The sequence below is a fragment of the Gambusia affinis genome, linkage group LG15, assembly GCF_019740435.1.
Source record: "Gambusia affinis linkage group LG15, SWU_Gaff_1.0, whole genome shotgun sequence".
In the NCBI taxonomy this organism is placed as follows: Eukaryota; Metazoa; Chordata; class Actinopteri; order Cyprinodontiformes; family Poeciliidae; genus Gambusia; species Gambusia affinis.
The window spans coordinates 15,629,697-15,644,295 of NC_057882.1; the positions used below are offsets into that span (position 1 = coordinate 15,629,697).

Below are 14,599 nucleotides of genomic sequence, written 5' to 3' on the forward strand. Positions count from 1 at the left end.
TTCACGTTGCTTTACGTACAGCACAGGCTCTCATTGGCATGCAGCGGAGGAGAGCTGCATCCTGCACTCTGACCTGCCTAACAGGAGAGCACGTTTCCCCATCGAGATTTCATTTCACGGGCAGAGGAGAGAGCAGAAAAACACAGATGCACAAATTAAGCTGGAATTTTTTATTTTTTTTTTTAACTGCAGCTCACAAGGGAAATAACAAACCGACTGTATTTGTGCGTCTCAGTATAACGGCTTAACAACACCTGTATGCTCATCGCAGTGAGTCAAATGCCAGCAGGGTTCGGCGCCACAGACGGCGACAAAGCAAGTCAAACCGGCAAAATTCACCCTGCTCGGCTGCAGATGCATAAAGTAAAATGCAGTCCTTTTCATCTGGCACACAAGCCTGCACAAATGTGTGAGTGGGTGACGTTTCTATGGCAAAGGCAAGCTTTCCAACTGGTAGTGGTGCTGAAATCCAAACACTTCTTTTGACTACGGTATCAAACCACAGAGCCTATGTGGAACAAGTAGCAACAGATAAATAAGGCTCATGTCTTGTTTCACTGGAGTTTTGAAGTCAAAGAGTGAAATATTTAGCCTTCTTTGCATTTCATTGAAGAAGGTTAAAGGTTAAAGAGGTTAAAGAATACCAATTAGAAGAGAATAGAAATATCCTTTCTTGTCCCACAGAGCTGCAGGACATTCAGTTGTATCAGAAAGCAAAAGGTAAGTGGAAGCAAGAAAAATGTAAAAACAGAAAAATAAGACAGAGACTTGTAGTAAGGTATATTACCAGAGTAAACTCTAACTCTCTGCACTGAGGGGTTATAAAATTGACTTTTTTAAAAAAAGTATTCATCATTGGATGTTCCGTTAAGATTTTTTTTTTAAATACTCATTTCAGTTTTTAAAACAATAAAATGAACAGAAAAGTAGCACAGACCGAGTTAAGCTGTGACAATTTAATCCTCCAACATTTTTCTTTCTGCCAAGCAGAAGTTCAGAGGTCATCAAATAAACACTTTTGCACATAATGAGTCATTTTGATGCCTGCTTGCTCTTGTTTTGAGTCTGTCTGTGTAAGTGTGTACACACAGCCACGGTAATGATCGAGAGTTCTCGCAAATGCCACGAAGGACAATCACCAAGACGAAGGAAAACAAAGGAGATCTGACAGAATTTATAAAACCTTCGTTGGCGTAAGTTACGTAAAGCTTAGTTTCACAGTTTTTACTCCAGTTTATCTTACGACATGTCGGAACTCACTGTGAGCAAAAAGTGGCAACGTGGGGTCAGCAAGTCTCTGCAGCGATTATCAGATGACGTTTACGCGCCTCCTGGTTGCTTGGGAGGGATTCTGGAAAACAACTTCCTGTCCCAATCCAGGAGCGTGTGTGTTTTGTGCGACCCATTTTTCTGGAGCGTGTGTGTTATTTGAGCCTCATCCCAATCAATTAGCAAAATGTTGCAACTTTAAATAGCAAAGAATCTCCTGATCTACTTACAGTATTACAAAGAAACCATGAGGAAAAAAAAAAATTAACCCCTAAAATATGTTCATGTCCAAACATATAAGCAATGAGGAAGCTGAATAAGATGATATTGTTGTAAAGTAAAAAAAAAAAATCTATTATAAATAGATTGAATTTATAATCAGCTGTTCTGATTATAAATTCATCAGAACAGCTGGTTAGTTGTTGTTGTTTTGTCCAATTTCCATGTAGGATTTGCTTTTTGTGAGTTTGAATGGATTGTTATCAAAGCCATGGTTAGCAGGACGAATCTTTTTGTTTGAACTAGATTTACACATTTGCCACATATTCAGATATTCAGTGCCATAAGGATTTTTGGTTTCCATCCCCAGATTTAAACCAGTCAGTAACTTTAAGTCTGCTTTGCTTGCAGCGTTCTGTAGTCTTCATAGTAGCCAGTGAATGGATCTTCCAGACTCAGGCGTCTTTGTACTACCATCACTGCAGACACATTCAGTGCATTCAGGAAGTCTCCATCTACTCAGCACCACTTGGGTGGACCTCTGTTAAATTACATCGATCACTTTTGTTCACTATGATTGATTTGTAAAAGCCACAAAAAGGCTAAAACATCCAAGGGGGGAATATTTTTAATAGGCACCGAGCCTCCCATTGAGAATATCTGTTGATTGAGCTGAAGAAAAAGAACAAAGTGGATGAACTAGAGGCCCTGTCCAAGGCAAAAGGTCAAAGGTCCTTCTCTCTGTACGCTCCAACCTTCTAAAGTGTTACCAAGTTCTCTTCTATTGGCAGAAAATGGTTGTAGCAAACACAGACAACAAGGTTACCAAGAGCACTTTGGATTTTACATATACAAACAATTATTGCTTAACGTAATTTCTGGCATCAGGTTACATCACCAGAAAAGAAAAAAAGATGGATTTAACACCTTTTGGAGGTTTTTTCAGAGGCATGGGACTTGCTGTAGTCCTTGCATTATATTGCATTTTATTACCACATTACTCACCTGGACGCAGTTGTCAGGGAGTCAGCCCGGTGTAGAAGTTGTAGCCTCAGGAGATGAACTTCTCCCTCATGTTGCTCTGTGGAGATACAATTCATCTGTCACTAACAAATTGTGGGGAGTGTTGTACAAAAAATACAAGCGCAAGGGAGCGATGCACATTAGTACAGAGTTTAATGATCTTTATTTATTTATTTATTTTAATTAACAAACAAATGCCAGCTGGGAAAAGAAAAACACAAATAATAACATTAATAGCAAAACGCACAGTTGCGTGTTGAAGACGGTTGAAAAATGCCAAACTGCAAAGGAGGTGGGGATCAAGTGGATTGCTGATAATCCAATCAGGAGCCGAACAGAAGCGGTCCGATCGGTGCACACAGATACTCACAAAAAGCCCCGAAGCCCGACTGGATCCCGGTCTCACCGTGGCCACCCTGCACCACCTGAGCGCGGAGAGGCAGCCTGTGTGCCATCCACGCAGCGGGCTGGTGTAATGCTCCTGGCTTGTTGCGCTGGTGTCTTGGAAATGCCGCGTCGCTTCCCACTCCGTTTCCTCGATGTTTTCCTGACAGTTACCCTACCTCAGCAAACTTAAGGCAGTCCGATCACTCCCTCTCACTGATTTGCTCTTTGAATCATCTTCCACCAAAGCTATTTTTGTTACTATTATTATTATTAAATTTCTAAAATAAAGAAGAAGAAAAAAATCTGCCTTCTTTTGTTTAGACTACGTGCGATTGTTGATGCGTAAAAATAATCAATTAAATTGCTGGGTCTATCCTCGCTCCCTCAGCTTCAACCAGTCAAAATTTCATGAGATTCACCAGTTCATGAAAGAAAGAAAGAAATACCTTCTCTTTGGAAAGCCGGGGAAAAAAAAAAACCTTCGCTCTTCTGTCTAAACTGGTAACCCCCCCCAAAAAACAACAACAAAAAAAAAAACACAAGGACCTCAGATGAAAGTAGACGTGAATGGATGGTGTAGAATCGAGAGGATGCAAAACGGCACGGATCAGGACAAGATGGACATCAAGCGGAGGGATGGTGGCAGACAGGGAGAGGAGTTGAGGTGCTGTGCAAAAGGAAGAAGGCTCGCCTTACTCTTGCGGCGTGGGCAGCATTGGCATAAGAAGCGATGAGCGGAGAAGCGAGAGCTGTAACACTGCAGAAACAGGGGAGGAGACGTTCACAAGCGGCGCTACACGCACGGCTGGTCCTCCTGACTGCGCATCAGGAGTCCGGGATGAATGAATGGACAATTTGACTCCAAAAAATCCACACAATTATGCACTCATCACAGACCAGAAAGGGAAGTTGGGTATATATACACCAATGGGTTTTTTGCTGTGGTTTTGAGCCCCCAGATGTTGATGTGTGTCTGCTGTGGGTGGTGGGGTGACGGATGTTTTAGTCTGGAGAATTATATATAGCACAGAGAAAACACAAAGTCTCAATCTCATCCTTAAATAGACCATTGGCCAAATGATTAAACCCACTCTCCAAAATAAAAATGACTGAAACTGACCAGCTGTGCAACAAAACTAAACAATAAAGGATATTTAAAACAAATGTTATGCAGTTGAAATCCTATTACATTCAGCACTCCACCGTTCCTATAAAGTTGGTGTTTTGTGCTATCTGGAAGCTAAACCTCCATTAAATCCATCAGTGATTATTGATTAGTTTCTTGCTTTTTTTTTCCAGGTAAAGGATTCAAAGGTTGATGATTTATCGCACAATTAGTGGATTCAGTTAAACACTTTCAAGACTATGAAACAGCTGACTAAAAATGTTTTTAGCTGATTAGTTCAATTATCTCTTTTTTCTCACAAAAAATAAATCAAAGAAAATGTAAAAGGGAACTTAACCTTTCAATGTAGAATATATTTCTATGATAACAAAGACAAGTTACACATCCAATAATCACTTGAGATGATTTCATTACTGATTAAACAAGTTTGTTTACTAAAAGTTGGAGAGGTCAAACAACAAATGTTGTTAAAGTGTATTTGTTTATTTATATCACTAGAATAGAAACCCATTGAGACTAAAAGCATGTTTCTCAAGGGATTCCTGACCAAGAGCCATCAACAAATACAACACAGGAAAAATAAAATAAAATGATAGCAAGGAAGTTATACATTAGTAGGATCCTAAGTTGTGTTTTGGTGTTTAAAAGTGAGCAGAGAATCAGTTATCCAAACACGGACACCTGATAGCTGATAGAAATGGTCGAATTATGAAAGAAGTCAAATATTTAGCCTAATGAACTGGGATCTCTATTATAAGTCAGAGAGTTAGAAGAGGAATCAAAATAAAATGGTTAAAACAAGCCGGTCATTTTCCTTGGTGCCGGTTGGCTGTGCCACCAAGAAACACCAGCGATGTCAGCTTGTGTTGCAGTGCAACAACAGTTCCCACTGTGCTTTGATTGAAGTATATTTGCTCTTTGAACAATTACAAAAGGCAGTTTTAGCCTTTTTTGAAGGGAGTCTCATATATTTTGCTCATATAGGTCCTTGGGGTTCCTAACCCCCACAAAACAACTGTATTAAGTTTGATGCTTCCATATTAGCGCAAAGGTGTTTGTAACAGAGTCAAAAGCCTGCATGAAACAAAGATGAAGTCAACTCCTCTTTCAAAATCTATCTGTGAAGAACAAGGATGTGAAGATGATTGAGAAGAGTTCATTTTTCTTTTATCATATGGTCTTTGGTGATATTCTAACCAAATTTTTTCATGAGAAAATTGGGGAAAATAGGGCTATAATCTCGTTAAAAGAAAGTGAAACACCAGTGCAGGATATTACTCTACAGCTGAGTGTTGTTGATTTTGTTTATAGAATTTCCAGAAAATAAAGTGATTAAAAGATGGTGGTAAACTAAAACAAAGACTATCGTCAACAAATACCTTAAAATACTGTAAAACTTGGAACCATGAAACTAAAAAAACAAACCTGAAGAGAAGTGACATGCCTGTTGCATTTTTTACCATAAACAGACGTTTTAAACTGATTCCCAATGTCAGAATGTCAACATGCCTATATAATGTGCCAGTAATGGTTATTCAAGGATCTAAAAAAGGTCATCACGTTTTGTCAAGGTTTTATCATTATCTTCCCTAAACGAGTGCGTCTTTAACCAGCTTGTTCTCGCGTGGAAAATATCCCGATCTGCATCTTTAAAGCTGCAGTGTCAGCGATGCGAGCGATATTGCCGTCATTTAGACGGCGTTCATTTAGTTTTATAGGTGCATGATTGCCTGTTATGATTATGAGGGGCAGGCTTGAAGGGACAATTGTGTCAAACCGTGGTGGGGAAATAAAAGAGATTAGACTGCGAGCTTGAGGACAGGGAGTGCCGGAGGAGCGGCTCGGCAGAGAGAAGTGCTCCTGCGGAGACGAGACAGTTTCAAACCGCATGCTGATGCCGGAGGAAAGGTTTGTACCGTCACCTGTGGTGATGCGTCTCTTCCAACACGTCACACACCGTTTAGAGGGGCAGGTAACTGCAAACACTCGCCTGCATCTAAAATGCTCTTAGGCTGGTGTAGAGAAAACAAAACAAAAAAAGAAAAATCTCTTCTCATTTCAGCAAAATGTCAATTTATTGAAAAACTATATTGCTGCAGTGAAGCTGGCTCATTCTGCTCGTAGGTGGGAGCAGATGGTGATGTATGTGCCTTTAGCTTCGGTGAACAGAAGGTGTTGCTCGGAGTAAACCGATGCAAATGCTTTTTACTGCCTCTTTGCAGGAAGGCAGTGAAACGACACCCCACTATATTCTCCAGCTTGTTTAAAATCTCTTCAGGCGACTTAAATAAATGTCACAGTCCATCACTGTAGTTTAGCTCCTCAGACCCACTCTAGCACTCAGCAGAGTTAGTAAAGCTCTCACAGCATGCATCCTGAAAGGTTGTATCGGGTGAAGCGCCGTCGGAGGCAGAGTCCTTAAGAAATGAGGTGTAGCTTGGTTAAACGTCGACAGGGAATTTGCTGCATATTCTTCTTCAAAAGCTATAAATGATAAGTAGCAACATTTCAAAGCATTGAAATAAATAGTTTCCAAGCTTACGCCCCACGATTCCCCACACTCAGCTCCTTCAGACTAGCCGACAGCAATTAGCAAAGAGCTAATGCTTGTGCATCAGCTGAGCTCACTATAGGAGCTACGTCTTGTCAAAACATCGTTAAAAATGTAATAGAGCAGTAGTGTTGCGTCGACTTTCCAAAGACGGCTTGCCAGAGAGAGCAAGAGGTTTTACAGAGACAGAGAACCAAATTCAGGAAGTTAAATCATGACGTAGAATAACTGAAGTTAACACAGTTACTGTTCCTTCAAATTTCAGCAGTTTATGTAAGAGCGTATCTCTTTTGTCAACATGGTTGGGCAATTTTTATAAAACTTTGTTTGCTGTACACCTGAGAAATCAACCATGTTGCTGGAGATTATTTAAAATCAAACCCCAGAAGATTTATTGTGGACCCAATAAATCTTGCAAGCAGTCCCGCCTCGACGCTGTTTAACTCCAGCTGTTCAAAGCGACTCCGTCTCCGCGAGCTCCTGCAGATATTTTTACCACCTGGTTGCCAGATGATGTTTAAATGGGCCAGTTAAAATATTATGAAGCAAAAGGGCGCTCAGTCGCTTTAGCAGAACACCCAACGACACACACAATGAAGCTCACTGCTGCAGCTTGAGCGGGACGTAATTGGGCTGGTTGGAAACACGGCTTAGATGAAATGCATTTCTTTCTGTATGTTGAGGAGGAGTTGTAAGGAACGGCTGCGTTTCAGCCCGGAGAGAAGTGACTCACACTTAGCAATGACGCATGCTTAGATAAGACCTAAAAAGGTAACAGTCTTTTAAGTTATTTAGAAGGAAAAATTACGCACTCACATGATTTTGATAAAAAATACTGTATATATTGCAGCATTGTGGCAGATTAGATTGATTGGACTGTTTTGCTTTAAAAGTGCATGTTGCTGGAAGATTGTGAAGATTGTCCAGCTGCTCCGCCTCTTAGAAATGTTTGAATTGTGTGACCAAACACACAGGCCCACCAGGCGCCCACCGAGTTTTTGCAAAGCTGAGATTTTCTGCACAGTTTGCACCTCTCGCCCGCAGACATTAGAGTTTTTGGCGAGAGAGACGCACCCCACAGTCTGCATAGATGCAGATTTCGAAAGCGGTTCTCAAAATGTAAATAATGTCAGGAATAGCACTATAATTAGAGTCAAATTTGATTGTTTATTTTTATTCCAGTATTTTAAGAGCAAATTACAGGATTATATCCTGGTGAAGTGGAGTTCTGTCTCATGTCTATCCGTTCAGAAGTTTTTCTCATCAACCACTGAGTTAAACCTAGAATTACATTTAGGTTAACAGTAACATTTTAATTGGACCAGCATGTTCCTTCTGATTGAGGGAATTATGTATGTATAGGAGTGGTCCAGTCAAAGTCCTGACTTGAATATGAGGGAGAATAAGGATAAATTATAAAGATATCAGTGGAAGAGAGGCAAAAAGCTGGTCATCAATTAGAAGGGTTTGATTTGTGCAAATCCATAAAATACTTTTTTCCCCCATTGAATATAGAGAAGAGTATCAATAAGCATGCTATTTTTCACCAAATGTAAATAAAGACATATGACCTACTTTTTCCAGATTGCTACTAATTGAAATTTCTTTGTTTTATGAGTATTGCCAATTGTTACTTTCGATATTTAGTGTACTTTTGTTGCACGTTTACATAAGTGTTTTCCTCCACGCATCACACTGTCTGAAAGCTTCACCAGTGGTGCAGACCGAGCCAAAGGGCAGACCAAAGGAAAAAAAAAAAAAAAGATGGCAGGTAGTCTCAATGGAATAAAAAAAGAAAAAAAAATATTAATAAATATTGAACAGTCAACTTTTTTTATTTTTTTACGATTATGAAGGAAAGAGTCAATGAATATTTGGAAGCTGGAGCAAATATTTAACTCAGATTACAATAAGGCTGACAAACATCCTAAAGCTCTCATAGCCGATGAAAACGACGCTCCACAGCAGCAGGAACATTGTGAAAATGTCTGGTTGGAGATCTTAAGAGCAACTAAGAAAGGTTTGTTTTTGTTGCCATGGAAACTGTTGCTACTACGGCGTATCCATGGTTTTCAAAGACGTGCTCATGACTATTGTGATGCTGAGCTATTTTTGATTCCTCTATAACTTTATATTAGTTCTCATTAGAGGCTGTTTGCACTGCAAGAGGCTCTCAGCTGTTCAGGGCTGAAAAAATAAAAACAAAAGGCTTTTGTCATCAACCTTTTAAACAAGACTTGCTGGAGTTGTGCCCATAACACCACCTGCAATAAGATGGAGTAATATAGGAACATCAGGTGAGATTGATTGGGGTTCTTGGCATTAAGAAGTATTGCAGCAGCTGGTTAGTCCGCAGCTTTTACATGAAAGTCGCCGATTATGCAGTTGTAGTGACAGGGGCAGGCTTGTGAAGTTTTACAGCATCCTGTTAAACAAAAGCTTCTCCCCTGGCAGCATCATTCGAACAGATGCTCCAATAACTTATTGATAACAGCCTCGATCTCTTTGCTGTCTCGCGAACATAACACTCTAATAATAACAGATAAGATGCCAAATTTGGGGCAGCGCATCGTGCTGAGAGGTAAAGCAGCCGTCTGGGGTTCAATTCCTGATCTGATATATTCATTCCCAACACGTCTTCCTGCCTCATTTCCTGTCTAGAGTCACTTAAGACAACTGGAGGCACATAAAACGTTTCAGTGGTTGAGGCTACAGTTTCTGACAGATCATGGTAAATGATTGAATTCAGAAACACTTTCTTGATCCCAAAGGGAAATTAAATGTTGTTGCAACTCAAATTTTTCAGGATTCTTCAAAGAGGGCAGTGTTGTTGTATTCAAGCTGCATGACAACATCGCAAGGTTAAGTAATTTACAGCTTATTTGGTTCGCACTCTGTACGACCCGACCTGTTCTTGAATCAACGAAGAAGAAAAACCCAGAAGTGAGGAGACGCTCACCTGAGAACGAGAGCGTGTTAATTCATCACGGTCAGTCTTTGTGTCTGTTTGCTATTTTGTGGTGAATCGTTTATCAGTCAGGGCAATTTTTATTTTTCAAATACCAGCTTCCAAGCAGCAATTCTTCTGAAAACCTCACATAGAGTTAAAGTAGCTGGTAAGAGCTCTGCTTTTGTTTTCTTGCATTTTCTTTCTCTTTATTTGCACATTTCCTTGTATTCTGTGCATCTGCGTCCAAACTGCGTCGACCTTAAACAGACATGAAGAGGACCGGACTGATCTAATTATTGGAGATTATGTGGCGTAAAGTTACAGTAGAAACAATTTGGTCTGGTTAATGTGTTCCATTAAGAACATTTTCAAATCCCAAACGTGTTTTCTTCACCCATCAGCTTTTCATGAAAACGATCAACAAGCAGGCGGAAGATAATGAGGCCGTTTTCACCATCTATGCACCTGCGGGACAGACTGGATCTTTTCCATCAACACAGGCAGCGCCACAGGGACCGTTGTTTGGTAATCTGGAAGAGAGAAGTCTTTCAGGTAAGCTGTTGTAGCCTGCCACCATTGTGGCAAATCTCATAAATACTTTAGCGGGTGCAAGTGGAGAATAGCATTCACTCATTTTGTAAATTGGAAATGTGGATAGAAACCAAACCGACGGAATAAACACAAACGGGAAGAGAAACGGATCTGCGTCAGATGTCTGTTGTCGCCAATGTTTGCCTGAGGTTTGTATTTTGCGTAAGTCTGTTGAAATAAGTACTTTGTTACCCTCTAGCTATTATTTTAATGCCAGTTAGTGGAACACAAACACATCTGCATCCTGCACATTTAACAAAAGACATTGTGCTAACAGTTGGGATGAACCGATCCACTTTTTTCACTCCCAATACCGATACTGATATCTGAGGTTTAGTATTGACCGATACCGATCCGAAACGGAAAGACGGTGCAGAATTGACTTAAAATATTTATTAAAAAAAAAAACAAACAAAAAAAAACCACAGACATAATTGTACCGAATTACAAATTAGTGTGATTACTCTTCACCAGAACAGAACACTTAAACACACCAATAGTTTTTACATGTTGGTCAAACATATAAACACTAACAGTAAGGAGAACAACAGCCAATGTAAAATAAATCATAAAGCACAAAGTATAGAATTAGACTGAATAGATCTGACACACAGTCACCCATATTTGATCTAGAATAGCTTTCAATACTGAGACCAATACAGATAATAAAACCAAGCCAGTACATCTCTAGTTTGTAGTCAAACTCAATGGAGGGTTGCCATTTAGGAGAAGTTTAACTTTTTGTTTCCCTTTTCTTGCAGCTTCCAACCCCTGCAGTGCTACTGAGACCCTCCACTTCTACAAACCTCCACCGTTTTTCATTTATCCAACCATTGTGGCGAATGTGTCTGCATGTAGGAACAGACAGTAGTAACATTTGTAGAGCAGTTTTCTGCTAATCGCCTGTAAGGATGCCTCTCATATTACCCATGCTGCGGTGCAGAGGTCTCAAAGCATTCGCTAGCTCCACTAAAACAGAGATTTCGAACATTTATTTTAGTGGGTCATTTGTTAGAACAGCCTACCTGACCATCTGTTGCTGCCTCTGCTTCTAATATGTTGCCATCTTGTGGCCAATTTTCAATCTTAACAGGTGGACTGATGATAAGATTTCAATGAAAGAGCTACATGATTACAGCCGTTCATCTGCTTTAATTTTTACCGTTGACACTTTATATCTCATTAAAAATGTATAGTTCTAAAACTGAAGAAACACACAGATCATGTGGGAGAAGCTGACATTAGTTCAACATTTCACTCCACAAATCTAAAGTATGTCAGGAAGAAAACTAAATGAAGTATAATAGTAACACTTTATTTGACAGGGTGTGCATAAAACTGACATGACAGTGTCATAAACATGACATAACACCTGTTATGAACATGAAGGAGTCTTTATGAATGTCTATAACTGTCTTCATGAAGTGTCATTTGGCAAATAATAATACTTTAAATGCAAAGTTGCTCTAAAAGTTGCATTAAAAGTCTATTAGAAGTGCCAACTTTGCATTATTTGTCATTATTTACTAAATGACAGTTCACGACAACAGTTATAGACATTCATAAAGACGCCTTCATGTTCATAACAGGTGTTATGTCATGTTTGTGACACTGTCATGTCAGTTTTTTGCACACCCTGTCAAATAAAGTGTTACCAGTCCAATTGACCATTTATCCCAAGTAATGCAAGGGAATGCAGAAGATGTGGAAGAAGGTGCACTCGTCTGGTAAGACCAAAATTGCTAAGAGTTGATGGGAAGGCAGAAGAAAATGAGAATGCAAATGCAACTGTAACCTGCAATTAGTAATGGACTTTTATTTTTGCGGGCCCACTTCCTGTTTGCCCCAAACTCCGCTAGCTTATTTAAAGCCACGCCTCCAGCGCGCAGTTTAAAGATCCTCACCTTTTTCCACTGTGGTTGTGGCTTGTTGTTGGCGTCTTCTTCACGGAGTCATCAAAATCTTTAAGCCCACTGATTTGATTGCCTGGTGAGTTTATTATCTGAAAGCAGTGTTGCTTTTACATGTGAAACTTTGGTTTGATTGCTCATTGGAGCATTGTTTTATTAGAATTATTGGATGATTATAGGTAGATTACCTGGATGTCGCCGGGGTTCTGGCGCAGCTGATTGTGGCTGGGAGTGCCCACTCTCTTGATAAGGTAATCTGTTGCTGAATTTTGTGTATGTTCTGACACGTTTATATTGATGCTGAGGCAATGAAGTTTAAAATAAAATTTATCAGAACAGAATGTAGCTACACTTAAATATGATATTGCGCAATAAACTTAGGTATTTACTTATGTTTTTTCTTTCCCTCACTCTGCTTGAGTATTTGAGAAGTAATTTATTATTTTCCTTGATTGATATTTTGGAAGTTCACTTTGACTTTGATTTTGACTTTGACTTTAACTTTGAATTGATTAACTTGAATTATGATTGATATTTTTTGTTTTACTTTATTTAAATTATGGTTAATTTAACCTAATTATTGAAATGTTTGTCTAATTATTAGAAATCTAACTGTTACATTGTTGGCGAGCTAGCCAGGAGCCTGATACTGTGAATGTTTTGGTGGATGTGTTTTGTGGTTTGTATTGAAATATGGATTTCTTTGACCAAATTGGTGTCAATGTTGCAAATTCTGTCATCATTAGTGGTGTAACGAACACTCAAGCAGATGATGAGATCATCAATTATTTACGTGGTTATGGTGGAATTAAGGTTTTCACTGTTACTGCACGTGAGAATCCATTTTATAAAAACCTGGCCGTTGAATTCAGTAATTCTGCAGATTTGGAAAAGCTAAAATCGCTTTTGCCATACGTTTATCCATCTCAGGTTACAGAAGATGTTATATTTGTTGTTAAATTACTTTCAAGAGAGTGCCCTGCCACAGCCACAGTGGACACAACCTTACCTCCCGATTACCTTCATGAACTGAAACGTATTTCCCAGCAGAGTGGACAATCATTTGATGATGTTTTGAAAGGAGTTTTTGAACAAATAAGTGCTCATTTAGGAATAGCAGCTACTGGAGGGAAGCCTGATAAAGATGATGAAGGGGATGATGAGGAGGAGGATATTGTTGAAGTACTTAACACTGAAAGAGAGTCTAGTCAGACTCCGCCACCTACTCTTCCCTCAAATCAATCAGATCAGTCCACCACCTACCAGCAAGGACCACAAACTCAACCAAATCCAACTACAAATGTGGGGCCGAGAATTTTCCTTTCGGGGAATGAGCTGAATCCTTCTGGGGTCCAAAGGGTTGTTGTGGAACACATTGTGCGGAGATGATGTAAATCTTCAACCTCTGTCTTCATTCAGACTACCTTTTCAGGAAGACTTCCAAAACCTCAGCATGAGGCAGATTATGAATCCTGGAGGTCTCAAATAGAACTTTTAAATGCAGATCCAAGTCTTGCACCCTTACATGTTACAAGGCGCATTTTGGAAGGTTTACTCCTCCAGCTGCTGACCTAGTGAAGGGTTTGGGGCCTGATGCCCTGCCTGCCACATTTTGCAGGTACTCGATTCTGCATATGCTACTGTTGAGGATGGAGAAGAATTGTTTGCAAAATTTTTAAACACACTTCAGGACCATGGAGAACGACCTTCTTCTTATCTGCAGAGACTCCAATTGGCTCTCAGCACAGTGGTGAAGCGTGGTGGGATTCCAGCCACTGAAATGGACAAATATTTGTTAAAACAATTTTGTAGAGGTTGCTGGGATAATAGTATGATAAACAAACTGCGACTAGAAAAGAAAAAAGATCAACCACCTCCCTTCTCAGAGCTTTTATTAACACTTAGAACAGAAGAAGATAGGCAGTTGGCAAAAGAGATGTTAATGAAAAAACATATTCCATCAGTCAAGCATCGTGTCAATGTACAAGCTCACACTACTAGTGCATGTTCATGTGGCCATCCATCAGACTCAGGTGCTATTGAAGACTTGAGAAAGCAAATGCTGAAGCTGCAGAGTCAAATGTCAGCTTTGCTGTCTAAGGACTCTAATTCTGTTAAACCAGAAAATCAGCTGAAAAAACAGAAACTAAAATCTGGCCAAACTAGTAGTAGGCCAAAGCCCTGGTTCTGCTTTAAGTGTGGACAGGATGGTCACATTGCTCCCAACTGTTCCAGTCAGCCAAATTCCAGCTTGGTTGAAGAAAACGCCGCCAGCTTAAACACAAACAGCAGTCCTGGGAGAAAAGTAAATCATCAAACTAGAAGCAGTTCTTACTGAGGGACAAGTGGGAGCTGCAACCAATGAATGTCCCCCCATTCAAGACTCATCTTCTTATTTTCCATTACCTAAAGGGTTAGTGGGCACAAGGAGTACTGGCGAGGTGAAGATTAAAGGGATCAATTTTCATTGCCTCTTAGACACAGGTTCCCAAGTCACCACAATTTCACATTCCTTCTATAACACCCATCTATCGGATCATAAAATAAAACCCATAAATGATCTTTTGGAGGTA

General features: G+C 39.8%; 1 protein-coding gene and 1 long non-coding RNA gene across 3 annotated transcripts in view; one reads left to right on the forward strand and one right to left on the reverse strand.

Annotated features, from left to right (window-relative positions):
* slc8a4a (solute carrier family 8 member 4a) overlaps nucleotides 1-3,823 on the reverse strand; it is a 32,050-nt gene extending 28,227 nt beyond the window's left edge. Inside the window, exons 1-2 of one of the 2 annotated variants that reach the window (XM_044139641.1) lie at nucleotides 2,918-3,823; nucleotides 2,494-2,569 (exon numbers count right to left, since the gene is read on the reverse strand). The gene's annotated coding sequence lies outside the window, so the exon portion shown is untranslated. Of the gene's footprint in view, nucleotides 1-2,493; nucleotides 2,570-2,881 lie in introns of both variants that reach the window. The other variant, XM_044139640.1, reaches the window with a different exon arrangement.
* A 4,763-nt stretch (nucleotides 3,824-8,586) lies between these two features.
* On the forward strand, nucleotides 8,587-11,232 carry LOC122844360. Its single transcript, XR_006372872.1, has 5 exons — nucleotides 8,587-9,306; nucleotides 9,382-9,564; nucleotides 9,927-10,077; nucleotides 10,184-10,265; nucleotides 10,878-11,232. It is a non-coding gene; the product is annotated as an uncharacterized LOC122844360 (long non-coding RNA).
* The last annotated feature ends 3,367 nt before the right edge of the window (nucleotides 11,233-14,599 follow it).